General features: G+C 45.6%; 1 long non-coding RNA gene across 1 annotated transcript; it reads left to right on the forward strand.

Moving 5' to 3' along the window:
- The first annotated feature begins 2,522 nt into the window (after nt 1-2,522).
- On the forward strand, nt 2,523-3,063 carry LOC120976288 (uncharacterized). Its single transcript, XR_005771534.3, has 2 exons — nt 2,523-2,615; nt 2,761-3,063. It is a non-coding gene; the product is annotated as an uncharacterized lncRNA (long non-coding RNA).
- The last annotated feature ends 13,410 nt before the right edge of the window (nt 3,064-16,473 follow it).

Raw genomic sequence — 16,473 nt, forward strand, 5'->3', positions numbered from 1 at the left:
TATCCGGAAACCCCGAAGTGACAATAATCGGAACCACTCCCGGGATGACCGTAGTTTGAGGAGTTCATGTGTTCACTATGTGTTAATGCTTTGGTCCGGTACTCTATTAAAAGGAGGCCTTAATATCCCTTAGTTTCATTAGGACCCCGCTGCCACGGGAGGATAGGACAAAAGATGTCATGGAAGTTCTTTTCCATAAGCACGTATGACTATGTTTGGAATACATGCCTACATTACATTGATGAATTGGAGCTAGTTCTGTGTCACCCTATGTTATGACTGTTACATGATGAACCACATCCGGCATAATTCTCCATCACCGATCCAATGCCTACGAGCTTTTCACATATTGTTCTTCGCTTAGTTACTTTACCGTTGCTACTGTTACAATCACTACAATACTACTATCATTACTTTTGCCACTGCTACCGTTACTATCATACTACTTTGCTACTAAATACTTTGCCGCAGATACTAAGTTATTCAGGTGTGGTTGAATTGACAACTCAACTGCTAATACCTGAGAATATACTTTGGCTCCCCTTGTGTCGAATCAATAAATTTTGGTTGAATACTCTACCCTCAAAAACTGTTGCGACCCCCTATACTTGTGGGTTATCACGGCGTAGAGAAGACGGGACGCCGCGCGTCCCTCACCCGCCACGCGTACACACGGCGGCCACGCGTACGCGCGGCGCCTCCGCCTATATAAGCCGTCCCCCAGCGCGCCGGTGAAGCACAGACTCTCCACCGCCGACGCCCCGTTCCACCGCCGTTCCTCCCCTCTCCTCTCGCCTTCTCCAGTTCAACCATGGCGAGTGCTTCCCAGGCGATGGCGCAGCAGCGAACGGCATCGGCCGCCGACACCTTCACGAGGACGAAGCTCGGCTCCTCTACAAGGCCGAGTACCCGGTCCCGCCGGACATGCGGGTGCCCGGGGCATGGAGGATCAGCGCCGGCGGGGTCTCGGTGCCACCACCGCCCACCGGGGCGGCGCGGCGTGCGGAGATCACGTGTATCCGCGCCTCTCTACCGCGGGCGGCGAGGGAAGGTCCACGGTACGTCCCCGACAGCCCACTGTGGGACCCCTACTTCCGTCGCCGCCACGCCGAGCAGCTCGAGGCCACCAACGGCGTCGTGCCCTCCGGGAGGCTCAACTCCGAAGGCCGCCGCCGATGGTGAGGCGTGTCCGGCCGCACGCTGGAGGCCGTCGTCTAGTACATCGAGGGCGGCAACACGCCCAGGCTGGAGTACCCCGCTCCCCCGTCCTTCTCTCGCCGACGTGGGAGCTCGTGGATGCCGAGGCGCATGGAACCGGGGGCGTCCTCCTCCTCGTCCGGCCGCTCGTCTGGCTCTCCCTGCCTCCGCACGTCAAGCCGGAGCCGCAGGACACGCCTGTCAGCCAATGCACCCGCAGCTCCGGCATCCGCATCGACGACTCCACCCCCGCCTCTGGCCGCCTCGTCCTCATCAGGCCGAAGCCGGAGCCCGGCCTCCCCGCGGAGTACGAGGAGATTGCCCGGCGCGGCTTCTCTGACGAGGAGGCCCTACGGTGGGCGCGGGATGACTACCTCCGCGACGAGATGGTCCGGCAGCGCCGGGCCCTGGAGGAGATAGCCGCCCGCAAGCGTGGGCGTGAGGACGAGCACGGCGTGGTGATCCTCGACAGTGACGAGGACGAGGACGCCCCTGGACTGTCCAACCCGCCGCGCCAACCTGGGGAGGGGTGCAGCAGGGACGGCGGCCGCGGAGTAGGTGACGACGACGACGACGATGATGACGGCAGTGACTACACGCAGTTCTACAGCCTCCTCGGCATGTAGAGCTTCAAGGGCGGCGGGCGGCAAGGAGCGGCGAGGGAAACGGCGGGCCTAGTAGTGTTTTTTTTTCTTTTTATGTAAAATATTTTAAATATGTATGAACTCGCCGAAGTTTGGTTGAATTTGCGCCATGTTTGTGCCGGATTTTAGTTTAAAAAAACGTGGGCGCCGCGACTGGGGGGCATCACGCCCCCAGCACGCGGTTTGCGCCGGTGCGCCTCCAGGGGGTGATTTTTAGCGCCTCCTGGTGGGCCAACGGCTGTAGATGCTCTAATACCTACAGGTTTTCCGTGACATCATTTGTGTAGAGAGCTAGTTTTTTGTGTGTGCAGAATTGACAGGTGATGGTGTAGCAACATCGTCCCATACAAGAGAAAATTGGCAGGTGATGGTCAGCTGTACTCTATACCAGGTCCAATGTGCTAGTACTCAAGTGATATGGTATTTAATACTAGATTTGAGATGATATCATATTTAATGGCACACACTTAAGAATACCTTCAAAATTTATATTTGCATAGATGGAAAGATAACATCCATGAAATGGACACCATCTTATAGATAGAACCATATTTTACAAATTAAGTATAGTGAGACGGCCAAATCTTTGTGATCTCATTTTGAGCGAGATGGGAGTAAATATTCTCTAGCCATAAGTCTATATATAAAGATACAATGCTTCTAGACGCCCAAACCGAGTCAGGAGTAAGAAGTTTGTGTCTTCTCTTATGGAAGGGAAAGCTATTCTTCTTTGCCTTATGGTGCTTGCGCACGTTGGAAATTCCATTCATATTGGTAAGAAATCGATCTCCCCATCCCTATATATGTTTCCGTTCTCCTATCAACCAAAGTAGGATAATATTGTCACTTAAACATCATGAATATTTTCATATTTTCCCCAATTTGGACTTCTTTTTATGGTGTGTGTTTTTCTTTACAGATAAATGCAAGGATCTAGTTCACCCGCAAAGAAAAACATGCAAGGATCTAACTGCTTCTATCGGCCGTGAGTGCAATCTGTCAAAATGCCAGGTGACCTGCAAAGATTTGTTTGCAGCAGAACTCACAGCCTCATGGTGTATCAACCCCGTCCCATACTATTGGCATTGTAGGTGCCGTATCTGTTTGTAGAGTTGCACTGAAAAATCATGTCGAAAAATGGACAAATGATGTGATCCGATAATAAAATCTTCCTGTGACATGCATCTAAGAATACATAACGATTGCCATTTTAGGTGTTCTATTCGTTCTTGTCATGTGTTCGATATTGATCTGGTAATTTTAGGTTTGCATGGCCTCGTGATTTATAAGTTAGAAAAACAACCTTATACGACATGAATGAATCGACCTAATTATACCGGCAGTCCCGTTTCTGATGGAGCCAGAACACAAGGAAGTAGTATATATTTCCCTAGTCGGTGAGTATGTTTAGTGGTAGAAACTTGTAGGATCAGATATCGACCAGAGCAATGTCCTAAAAAAAGATATCGACCAGAGGGGGTGAATGTGAATTGAATAATTTTAGCAATTTCTACAAAACAGATAGAAGACCAAAGAAATAGATTGTTAAAATCAAAAGGATATTGGCGAATGGAAGAATAACTCAACAAGAAACTATACAACTTAGTAGCATGCGAGGGAAAGTGCATAAATGCCTACTAGCGGCGTTCAAAAAATGTATTTAGTGGCAGTAGATGCCGTTGCCGCTAGTGTAACATCAGTGGTAAGCTGGTACTAACATCCACACCCAACGCCAGTTGTATATCTCTCATCTGTGGCGTTTGGCATGCGACGCCACTAACTAACAAATTATAAGTATTGCACCATGGACAGTAGATGCCAGTAATAGAAGTGATGTGCCATGTTGCTCATGCTCGCTTTGTCCTGTGGGTCCCAACGTCAGTAAACACCTACTGTCAGATAACCCCAGCATGTTACACTAATCTAGTTAAAACATTAATTAAACTGAACCTTACTCAAACATTAATATTAAACTAGTTGGCATCCACATTTTACACAGATTTGAACAATAGTATTGAAATCACAAAATTAAATCTAACTAAAACTAAAAGATGCGCCCGATTCCTCGCCTGCACATCGTCATCCGAGATGGCAACAACGGCCTAATGGTTGTAGATGGAGCTTAAGTGCACCACATTGGATGGAGGAGCAGTCGGAGCAGGAGTTGGCTGGCACTGTTTCTTATAGTGAGCAAAGCGTTCTAGAGGACACATGCGAATGTTGTCTTGTCAAGTTCATCAAGATTCAGACTCGCGTTCACTGTTTTGATAAGTTATTATGTGGGTAGACAGGTGGTGTTGTGTTGTTCTTACTTGAACAACCCACTTATCACTACTAGGAAAACCTTATACATAGAACTTTAGCAGTAGCGCTGGTTAAAAAAGGGCGCTAGTGCCTCATAGCAGTAGCGCGTGCACGTGAACCGTGCTACCGATACAGATGTAGTATTAGCGCTTCTTCAGAGAAAAGCGCTACTACTAAAATTCCCACTACTAAGCCGATAGGCTACAAATAGTAGTAGCGATCTTAGAAAAACCGCGCTACCGCTAAGATTATTGTAGCGGCGCGTTTACCGTAAAAAACGCTACTGCTAATGAAAATAAAATAAAATGAAAAACAAATAGAAAAGTAAATGAAAATGAAATAAATAGAAAAAGGAGAAAGGAAAAAAAATAAAATGTAAAGAAAAATAAAAATAAAGGAGGAAGGCATAGTAGTAGTGTATGTTCATGATAGTCGCTATAGATAATATAACAGCAGCGCGTTTTTTAGACCCCCGATATAGAAAGGCGAAAGGAAATAAGAAAATAAAAGGAAAATAAATAGCTATAGCAGTAGCGCATTTTGTAAAAAGCTCTATAGCTAACTTAGCTATGGCGCATTTTTACTTCCAGCGCTACCGCTATGTTTGACTTAACCCCCGTGCGATCCCCCCCCCCCCCACCCCCGGCCACCACTTTTCCCCCAAATCCCTCACCCCTGTAAGTGCATCTAGTGCCACCCCTAGTTGGTTTTGGAGTATTGACGACAAGCCTGGTTGAGGGACTAATGTGTTTGTGAGAATTGCAGGATAACACAGGTAGTAGTCCCTCATTGAGTCGGTTTAGCTACCGGAGATGTCCCCTAAAAATGTATGAAGACATTGAAGACAATGGTCGTATGTGAAGATATTCACATTGAAGACTATGACAAGAGAAGGCCTTGCGTGAAGACTATGGAGCGCGAAGACTTAGTTGTTTCGTTGTTTCCTTTTCTTCCTTGTTGAGTCGTAGGAACCACCGTACTGTTAAGTGGGGTCCCAGTGAACAAAGTGAGAGTGACTGAAGTGCTGCTCAACCAAAATCCTATGTCTTCGAGCGAAGACAATCAGAGCAAATCTTATCCAGAGCTGGATGAGTCTGCTTTACTTGTAGCCCAAGTAAAGTTGCCGCGTGTGTTTGAAATCTGACTGTTGGAACACGTGTCAGTTCCTTAGTGACCCAGGGTCATGTCGGAGAAATCAGGTCGGGTTGCCTAGTGGCTATAAATAGCGCACCCCCTACACCATAAATTGGTGGCTGCTCAGAGTTATTGCGCGGCTTTTGTCGTTTGAGAGCAACCCACCTCCGAAGCTTTTGAGAGAGAGAGAAATCCTTGCGAGGACAAAGCCCAAACACCCAGAGCCAAAGAGTGTTAGGCATCACGGAAGTCTTTCTGTCCGCGTGACCTGAAGACTTATTACACATGAGGACAGTGAATCCTCCAGCCGGTTAGGCGTCGCGTTCTGAGCATCCAAGAGTCATTGTGGATCGCCGGTGAACGAAGTCTGTGAAGGTTCGGAAGACTACCTTGAAGACTTACCAGAGTGATTGGGCGAGGACTGGGTGTCCTTAGCTCAAGGGGAATAAGGTGAATACGCAGTCTTCTGAGTTGAATCTCAGCCTCCCTAACCAGACGTACAGTTGTCACAGCAACTGGAACTGGTCCAACAAATCCCGTGTCCTCAACAAGTGACTGGTTCTATCCTCTCCCTCTCCTTACTTACAGTTCGTCTTCGTGAAGTCATTGCCTATTTGCTTTACCTATTTGTCTTCACTGTGTGACTACTATCGTTGTTTGGCTTCATACCATGTTCCATCCTGATCCTTACCACCTAGCGGCTATTAGTCTTCGTGCTTTCACTTCATTTCATACTTGACTATGGGTTGCTTAGTGTAGTTTACCTTTCGCTGCATATCAATAGGTTCATTTCTATTGTTTGCCTTCTAAACTCTCATGTTTTGAAGACTTTCATAAAAATCGCCTATTCACCCCCCTCTAGTCGATAACTAGCACTTTCAATTGGTATCAGAGCAAGGTACTCCCTTGTTCTGTGTGATTCGATTTAACCACCTGGAGTTTTAGCTATATCGACCGCAGGGATAATCAAAGTCTCCGCTGCTTGCCCCGTCTTCGATGGAACTGAATATCCCTACTGGAAGAATAAGATGCGCATGCATCTTGAAGCCATTGATGTCGACATCTGGTATGTCGTCAAGAATGGCCTTCCCAAGACTGGTGAAGGTGTCACCCCTGCCGATGTCAAGAAGTTCATTCAACTAGATTCTACTGCCAAGAATATCATCTGTGGTCATCTGACCAAAGGACAAGATGGCCGTGTCAGTGCTCTGGAAACGTCGAAACTAGTCTGGGACTGACTCTCCAAGGACAACGAAGGCGTCTCAACCCAAAGAGATCAAAGGATCAGTGTTCTTCGCAACCTCTTCAACCGTTTCAAGAGAAACGACAATGAGAATGTCCAGCTCACGTTTGATCGGCTCACTGACATCACAAATGAGCTTCGTGCTCTCGGCGCCACTGAGATCACCAAGCATGAAATCGTCAAGACACTACCGAGATACAAGAACGCCCTAACTTCAAGACACTCGATCCGTCTGATATACTTGAGAGGCTCAACACACATGAGTTCCAGCTATATGAGAAAAGAGATATCTATGGTCCCAACTACGGCCAAACACGTGCTTTGAAGGCAAAAGCTGTTTCCTCATCTGGAGAAGAATCTGACTGCAGTTCTGATGATCCTGAAGACATTGGAAAGGAACTTGCTATGCTTGTGAAGAAGTTCCAGAAGTTCACTAAGAAGAAGGGCTTCATAAAGTTTTCACGATCCAGCTCAAGAAATGATGAAGCTTCCACTCATGACTACAAGAAGAGAACATGTAACAAGTGCAAGAAACCTGGACACTGCATCTCTGAGTGTCCACGGTGGGACAATGAGAACAAGAAGAAGAAGAAGAAGAAGAAGAAGAGCAAGGAATATGATTCTGATGACAAGAAGAAGAAATCCTCAAAGTCTTCTTCCAAGTCCTCATCCAAGTCTTCATCTCATAAGAAGAGCTCATCTGGCAAGGCTCGTGCTTTTGTCGGCAAGGAGATGGATTTAGAGGAGGAGTCTTCTTCTGAGGAGGCGCAGGTGGAGTCTGAGGAGGAGTCCGGCCCTGGCGTTGCAAGTCTGGCTCTAGCTACTGCCTACGCTGCCAAGTCCATCTTCAACACTGAAGACAATGGCTCCGTCACCAACGCTGAAGCTAATGACAAGGACGACTCTGCTCCCACCTACTGCTTCATGGCACGTGGTGCCAAGGTAAAATCACGCGATGCTTACTTTCAAACATCTAGTGAAGATGACTCTGATTGTGAATCCAAACCTAGCTACAAAACACTTGCTAAAATTGGAACTGAACAACAGAAAGCTATGGAACATACTCAAAAACTGTTAGATAAAAGCGATGACCTGTTGGACGCTGAAATGACCCGTTCTCAGTCCTAAATTGAAGACATAAAAAATCTTCATGTTAAGTACCAGGAACTTGAGAGTCGTCATGAAACGCTCTCAACAACTCATGAAAAGCTCTCCTATGATTATCTTTAAAGGAAGCAAGAGCTTGAGAAATTGAGAGCGACTCATGAAGATCTTCAAAAAAGAGAATGAGTCACTTCGCGCTCAACAGATCAGTTCCGCTCAGGAAGGATTTGAACCACCATGTCTAAAATGCCTTGAGCGTGATAACGCTACTTCTGTTGCTGAATGTTCTACTACTGCTACTGTTGCAATATCCTTAACTGTTGATGTGGTAACTAACCCCTTTGTTGAGGATACCACTACTATTGCTGATGAAAATGCTAGGTTGAAGACATTGCTTGAAACAGGGATGTATAAAAGTCTCAAAGGGCATCAGACACTGTGCGATGTCCTCAAAAAGCAGATTCTGAACCGAAACCCTAGGAAAGAGGGTGTTGGGTTCGAGAGGAAAATGAATGTTGATGGCTCCTACTGGAAGCCTGAGCAGTACCCCAAAACCACATGGGTTGCTGCAAAGGGACCTTTCAGTGGATCCATCCACCTTATCTGGCTTCACCTGTGCTAACCCTATTATCATTGATGAATCCTTTGATGCAAACTACAAACTATTTAAGAATCAGAATGGTGAAGTGTTTGCCAGATATATTAGTACTAACTGCAGGAATGGACAACCTATGAAGAAGATCTGGGTTCCCAATAGTTCTCGTGAATGCCATCATGACACCACCTGGGAAGAAGACAAATCCCAGACCAAAGGCTTCATATGGTCCAAAGGCTTCATACAGATACATGACTCAACTGAGTCACCCTAACGCCAATGTTTTGCAGGGAAACCATACTCAGACTTGTGAATATGAGCGTGTGTCTTCAAACTGCTATGTTCATAAAACTAAGAACTTTTCTGCTTATTCATATGAGTACCATTCTTCTCCTGCAAGGCTATTTGCTAGGGCTCCAAAGCCGAAGTTCTCAGATGCTGCACTTAGACTCATTGCTTCTAAGCCACCCTTGAAGATGTGGGTTCTTAAGAAGAATTAACTTTCTTTTGCAGGGAAAGGTCTCCAGCTGGAAATCAAAGGCGTCTGATGCTTTTGCTCAGGACCTAAAACATCTTGTAGGGCGCAAGATCAAATGCCCAAATGGTCTCACTATGTATTTTGTTCCTGAATCGTTTGCCAATCATCCTATCAGTCCTAATCTTGATAATCCTCTTGCCCGTCAAATGTTTATGCTTCACAATACTCTTGGTGAATCCTATCCCCCTAACTGTACTGTAGGGTATGACACCTCATGCTTCAGAATGGATTATGGACAGTAGATGCACTAATCATATGACTGGTGATCGAAGTCTTCTCATGGACTCAACCTTACGTCCATTTGACAAGAGTCACATCACATTTGCTCACACTGGTAAAAGCAAGGTATTGGGTCTAGGTAGAGTTGCAATCTCAAAGGATCAACACATGGATAAAGTGATGCTTGTTGAATCCCTTGGTTTCAACTTAATGTCTGTTTCAATGCTTTGTGACTTGAACATGATTGTGATATTTGGAAAATATCGTTGCCTTGTACTAATGGAATCTGACAAGTCTCTATTCTTTGAAGGGTACCGGAAAGATGATCTGTACATGGTAGATTTCTCAGCAGGGCCACAGCTTGCCATATGCCTTCTTGCAAAAGCTTTAGAGTGCTGGCTCTGGCATCGGAGGCTAGGGCGTGCTGGCATGAGGAACTTACACACTCTCGCAAAGAAGAAGCATGTCATAGGCATCGAGGGCGTCAAGTTCAAGAAGGATCACTTGTGCGGTGCCTGCGAAGCTGGAAAGATGTCTAGGGCTAAGCATCCCTCGAAGACAATCATGACGACATCTCAACCCTTCGAGCTGCTACACATGGACTTATTTGGCCCTACTCACTACTCTACTCTCACTACTACTGCTTGTCTCTATGGCTTCGTCATTGTTGATGATTATTCAAGATAGTTGGAAATATGCCCTAGAGGCAATAATAAATTGGTTATTATTATATTTCCTTGTTCATGATAATCGTTTATTATCCATGCTAGAATTGTATTGATAGGAAACTCAGGTACATGTGTGGATACATAGACAACACCATGTCCCTAGTAAGCCTCTAGTTGACTAGCTCGTTGATCAATAGATGGTTACGGTTTCCTGACCATGGACATTGGATGTCATTGATAACGGGATCACATCATTAGGAGAATGATGTGATGGACAAGACCCAATCCTAAGCCTAGCACAAGATCGTGTAGTTCGTCTGCTAAAGCTTTTCTAATGTCAAGTATCATTTCCTTAGACCATGAGATTGTGCAACTCCCGGATACCGTAGGAATGCTTTGGGTGTACCAAACGTCACAACGTAACTGGGTGGCTATAAAGGTGCACTACAGGTATCTCCGAAAGTGTCTGTTGGGTTGGCACGAATCGAGACTGGGATTTGTCACTCCGTGTAAACCTCGTAGGACGACGAGGATGCGTACTACTTCAGAGTGGTACGTGATCCTATCTGGGAAGTCATGTTGCTAGACAACAATGAACCTACGAGCTATGGAGAAGCGATGGTGGGCCCATATTCCGACAAATGGTTAGAAGCCATGAAATCCGAGATAGGATCCATGTATCAAAACAAAGCATGGACTTTGGTGAACATGCCCGATGATCGACAAGCCATTGAGATAAATGGATCTTTAAGAAGAAGACGGACGTGGACAGTAATGTTACCGTCTATGAAGCTCGACTTGTGGCAAAGTGTATTTTCACAAGTTCAAGGAGTTGACTACGATGAGATTTTCTCATCCGTAGCGATGCTTAAGTCCGTCGGAATCATGTTAGCATTAGCTGCATTTATGAAATCTGGCAGATGGATGTCAAAACAAGTTTCCTTACCAGTTTTCGTAAGGAAAGGTTGTATGTGATATAATCATAAAGGTTTTGTCGATCCTAAGGATGCTAAAAGGTATGCTAGCTCCAGCGATCCTTCCATGGACTAGAGCAAGCATCTCGGAGTCAGAATATACGCTTTGATGGAGTGATCAAAGTTTTTGGGTTTATACAAAGTTTGTTAGAAACTTGTATTTACAATAAAGTGAGTGGGAGCGCTACAACATTTCTGATAAGTATATGTGAATGACATATTGTTGATCCGAAATGATGTAAAATTTCTGGAAAGCATAAAGGGTTGTTTGAAAGGAGTTTTTCAAAGGAAGACCTGGATAAAGCTGCTTACATATTGGGCATCATGATCTATAGAGATAGATCAAGACGCCTGATGATACTTTCAAAGAACGCACACCTTGACATGATTTTGAAAGAGTTCAAAATAGATAAGCAAAGAAGGAGTTCTTGGCTGTGTTACAAGGTGTGAGTATTGAGTAAGACTCAAGACCTGACCACAGCAGAAGAGAGAGAAAGGACGAAGGTCGTCCCCTATGCTTTAGATTTAGGGTCTACAGTATGCTATGTTGTGTACCGCATATGAAGTGTGCCTTTCCATGAGTTGGTCAAGGGGTACAATAGTGATACGGGAATGGATCACATGACAGCGGTCGAACTTATCCTTAGTATCTAGTGGACTAAGGAATTTTCTCGATTATGGAGGTGAAAAGGAGTTCGTCGTAAAGGGTTACGTCGATGCGAACTTTGACACTAATCCGGATGACTCAGAGTAGTAAACCGGATTCGTATAGTAGAGCAGTTATTTGAAATGGCTCCAAGTAGCGCGTGGTAGCATCCACAAGATGACATAGATATTCGTAAAGCACACACAGATCTGAAAGGTTCAGACCCATTGACTAATAACCTCTCTCACAAGCATAACATGATCAAACCAGAACTCATTGAGTGTTAATCACATAGTGATGTGAACTAGATTGTTGACTCTAGTAAACTCTTTGGATGTTGGTCACATGGTGATGTGACCTGTGAGTGTTAATCACATGGTGATGTGAACTAGATTATTGACTCTAGTGCAAGTGGGAGACTGTTGGAAATATGCCCTAGAGGCAATAATAAATTGGTTATTATTATATTTCCTTGTTCATGATAATCGTTTATTATCCATGCTAGAATTGTATTGATAGGAAACTCAGATACATGTGTGGATACATAGACAACACCATGTCCCTAGTAAGCCTCTAGTTGACTAGCTCGTTGATCAATAGATGGTTACGGTTTCCTGACCATGGACATTGGATGTCGTTGATAACGGGATCACATCATTAGGAGAATGATGTGATGGACAAGACCCAATCCTAAGCCTAGCACAAGATCGTGTAGTTCGTCTGCTAAAGCTTTTCTAATGTCAAGTATCATTTCCTTAGACCATGAGATTGTGCAACTCCCGGATACCGTAGGAATGTTTTGGGTGTACCAAACGTCACAACGTAACTGGGTGGCTATAAAGGTGCACTACAGGTATCTCCAAAAGTGTCTGTTGGGTTGGCACGAATCGAGACTGGGATTTGTCACTCCGTGTAAACGGAGAGGTATCTCTGGGCCCACTCGGTAGGACATCATCATAATGTGCACAATGTGACCAAGGAGTTGATCACGGGATGATGTGTTACGGAATGAGTAAAGAGACTTGCCGGTAACGAGATTGAACAAGGTATCGGGATACCGACGATCGAATCTCGGGCAAGTAACATACCGATAGACAAAGGGAATTGTATACGGATTGATTGAATCCTCGACATCGTGGTTCATCCGATGAGATCATCGAGGAGCATGTGGGAGCCAACATGGGTATCCAGATCCTGCTGTTGGTTATTGACCGGAGAGTCGTCTCGGTCATGTCTGCATGTCTCCCGAACCCGTAGGGTCTACACACTTAAGGTTCGGTGACGCTAGGGTTATAGAGATATTAGTATGCGGTAACCCGAAAGTTGTTCGGAGTCCCGGATGAGATCCCGGACATCACGAGGAGTTCCGGAATGGTCCGGAGGTAAAGATTTATATATGGGAAGTCTTATTTTGGTCGCCGGAAAAGTTTCGCGCATTATCGGTATTGTACCGGGAGTGCCGAAAGGGGTCCGGGGGTCCACCAGCCCCGGAGGGGCACATGGGCTGTAGGGGTGTGCGCCTTGGCCTATATGGGCTAAGGGCACCAACCCCAAGAGGCCCATGCGCCAAGAGATAAGGGAAAGGGAGAGTCCTAAAGGGGGAAGGCACCTCCGAGGTGCCTTGGGGAGGATGGACTCCTCCCTGGCCGCACCCTTCCTTGGAGGAAGGGCCAAGGCTGCGCCCCCCCCTTCTCCCTTGGCCCTATATATAGTGGGGGGAGGGAGGGCAGCAATATCCAAGCCCTGGCGCCTCCCTCTCCCTCCCGTGACACCTCTTCCCCCCGCTTGCGCTTGGCGAAGCCCTGCCGGGATCCCGCTACTTCCACCACCACGCCGTCGTGCTGCTGGATCTCTATCAACCTCTCCTCCCCCCTTGCTGGATCAAGAAGGAGGAGACGTCGCTGCTCCGTACATGTGTTGAACGCGGAGGTGCCGTCCGTTCGGCGCTAGGATCATCGGTGATTTGGATCACGACGAGTACGACTCCATCAACCCCGTTCTCTTGAACGCTTCCACTCGCGATCTACAAGGGTATGTAGATGCACTCCTCTCTCTCGTTGCTAGATGACTCCATAGATTGATCTTGGTGATGCGTAGAAAATTTTGAATTATCGCTACGTACCCCAACACTACTCACTACTCTACTCTCACTACTACTGCTTGTCTCTATGGCTTCGTCATTGTTGATGATTATTCAAGATATACATGGGTGCACATAATTCTCTACAAGACTGAAGTGCAGGATGCCTTCAGACGCTTCGCCAACCGTGCCATGAACAACTATGGCGTCAAGATCAAGCATATTAGGAGTGACAACGACACAGAGTTCAGGAACACCGGCCTCGACCTTTACTTGGATACACTGGGAATCACTCATGAGTTCTCCGCTCCGTACACACCTCAGCAGAATGGCATCATGGAGCGCAAGAACAGAACACTCATTGAGATGGCTCGGACGATGCTCGATGAATACAAGACACCAAGAATGTTCTGGCCTGAAGCTATTGATACTGCATGCCATGTCATCAACCGTGTTTATCTTCACAAGCTTCTGAAGAAAACATCCTATGAACTCCTCACTGGTAAGAAGCCAAATGTCAGTTACTTCAGAGTATTTGGTGCTAGGTGCTGGATCAAGGATCCACATCACACTTCAAAATTTGCACCGAAAGCACATGAAGGTTTTATGCTTGGCTACGGAAAGGATTCGCACTCCTATAGAGTCTTCAACCTCTTTCACTATAAAGTGGTTGAAACTGTGGATGTGCGGTTCGATGAGACTAACGGCTCGCAAAGAGAGCACCTGCCAAATGTGCTAGATGAAGTTCCACCTAGTGAATCCATCAAGCTAATGGGAACTGGAGAAATCATACCGACTGATGCACAGCCTGAAGAGGAACTTATCATTTCCGCACCTAATCAACCTGAAGACAATGCTCAGCCTGAAGACAATCCTCCTAACGATGAAAATGATCAGTAAGAGCAAAATCTTCGTCCGGTTCATCCTTGAGTTGCAAATGAAGTACAGATTGAGAAGATAATTGACAACACCAATGCGTCTGGTCCACTCACTCGTTCAAGAGCAACACAGCTAGCAAGTTTCTGTGGGCACTTTGAGATTGTCTCAATATCTGAACCCAAGAAAGTTGCTGTAGCCTTCATGGAACCTGAATGGATTCAAGCTATGCAAGAAGAGCTTCAACAGTTCAAGCTGAACAATGTCTGGGAACTTGCCAAGCGTCCTGACCCCCGCAAGCACAACATAATAGGAACAAAATGGATATATCGCAACAAACAAGATGAGCATGGTCAAGTTGTCAGAAACAAGGCTCGTCTCGTTGCTCAAGGATACACTCAAATTGAAGGGATTGACTTCGATGAAACATTTGCTCCTGTGGCTAGGCTTGAAGCTATTCGCATACTGCTAGCCTATGCTAACCATCACAACATCTTGCTGTATCAAATGGATGTGAAGAGTGCATTTCTCAACGGCAAGATTGAAGAAGAAGTGTATGTCGCACAACCTCCTGGCTTTGAAGATCCAAAACATCCTGATATGGTGTACAAGCTAAACAAGGCACTGAATGGCCTCAAACAAGCCCCTCGCGCTTGGTATGAGACGCTCAAAGACTTCCAGAAGAGCAAAGGCTTCAAACCTAGTTCCCTGGATCCCACACTCTTCACGAAGACATATGATGGTGAACTGTTTGTGTGCCAAATATACGTGGATGACATTATCTTCGCCTGCACCAACCAGAAATACAATGATGAATTTGGACACATGATGAAAGAGCAATATCAAATGTCAATGATGGGTGAGCTGAAGTTTTTCCTTGGTCTTCAAATCCGTCAACAAAGAAATGGCATCTTCGTATGTCAAGAGAAATACCTCAAAGATTGTCTGAAGAAGTTTGGAATGCAAGAGTGCAAAGGTTACACGACGCCAATGCCAACCAAGAGTCATCTGGGTCCTGACGTCAATGGTAAAGACTTCGATCAAAAGGTATACCGCTCCATGATTGGTTCTTTACTTTATTTATGTGCATCTAGGCCAGATATTATGCTTAGTGTTTGCATGTGTGCTCGATTCCAAGTGGCACCAAAGGAATCGCATCACTTAGCTGTGAAGCGAATTCTTCGATATTTGGCTTACACCCCAACATTAGGATTATGGTATCCAAAGGGCTCAGAGTTTGATCTAGTTGGATTCTCGGATGCTGATTATGCTGGTGACAAGGTGGATCACAAGTCTACATCAGGCACATGTCACTTTTTGGGACGATCACTTGTCTGTTGGTCTTCAAAGAAGCAGAACTGTGTATCACTCTCCACTGCTGAATCTGAATACATTGCTGCTGGATCTTGCTGCGCTCAGCTTCTATGGATGAAGCAAACACTCAAGGACTATGGAATCCATCTGAAACAAGTACCACTCTACTGCGACAACGAAAGGACCATCAAGATTGCCAACAACCCAGTTCAGCACTCGAAGACAGAGCACATTGAAATTCGTCATCACTTTCTCAGAGATCATGTCATGAAGGAAGATATTGATATCATACATGTCAACACTGAAGAGCAACTGGCAGATATCTTCACAAAGCCCTTGGATGAGAAAAGGTTCTGCAAGTTACGGTGTGAGCTAAATATCTTGGAATCCTCAAATGTCCTGTGATCAGGCACACATCCTAACACTTATGCATGTTGATGACTTAGATGTGTAACACACGAAGTAAAGTATATCTTCAATCAATGAAGACTTACATTCTAAGTGTGAATACATTAACACGGAATTTGACTTCAGAGCGCCACGATAATTGTGCGCCGTGTCTGGGTCTAATACTTCCTATACGGTGGGTAACGCCACCACCAAATTCTTCTGTTTGAAGTGTTTTTCTCATGGCGTTACATTTGCTATGTATTCGCATTTGGTTTGTCTTCAATTTCAACTTGTCTTCGTGATTATCTTCACTATGTTGATTTGGTTGCATTCTGATATATACCTATATTAGTGTTCTATCCTCTACAACATTCACTTATAGCTATGTCTTCTCGTTTGAATCTTTTGAACTAAGTGAATGTGATCGGACCCTAACCTCTCTATGCTTCCTACCTCAAACTCTGTCTATCCAAATCATATGCATTCTTTTGAAACTGTCGAATGTCTTCTCTGTGTCCTTGTGAGCAGAAGATACAGAGAAAAACAT

This window comes from Aegilops tauschii, chromosome 3 (assembly GCF_002575655.3).
Source record: "Aegilops tauschii subsp. strangulata cultivar AL8/78 chromosome 3, Aet v6.0, whole genome shotgun sequence".
Taxonomy (NCBI): Eukaryota; Viridiplantae; Streptophyta; class Magnoliopsida; order Poales; family Poaceae; genus Aegilops; species Aegilops tauschii.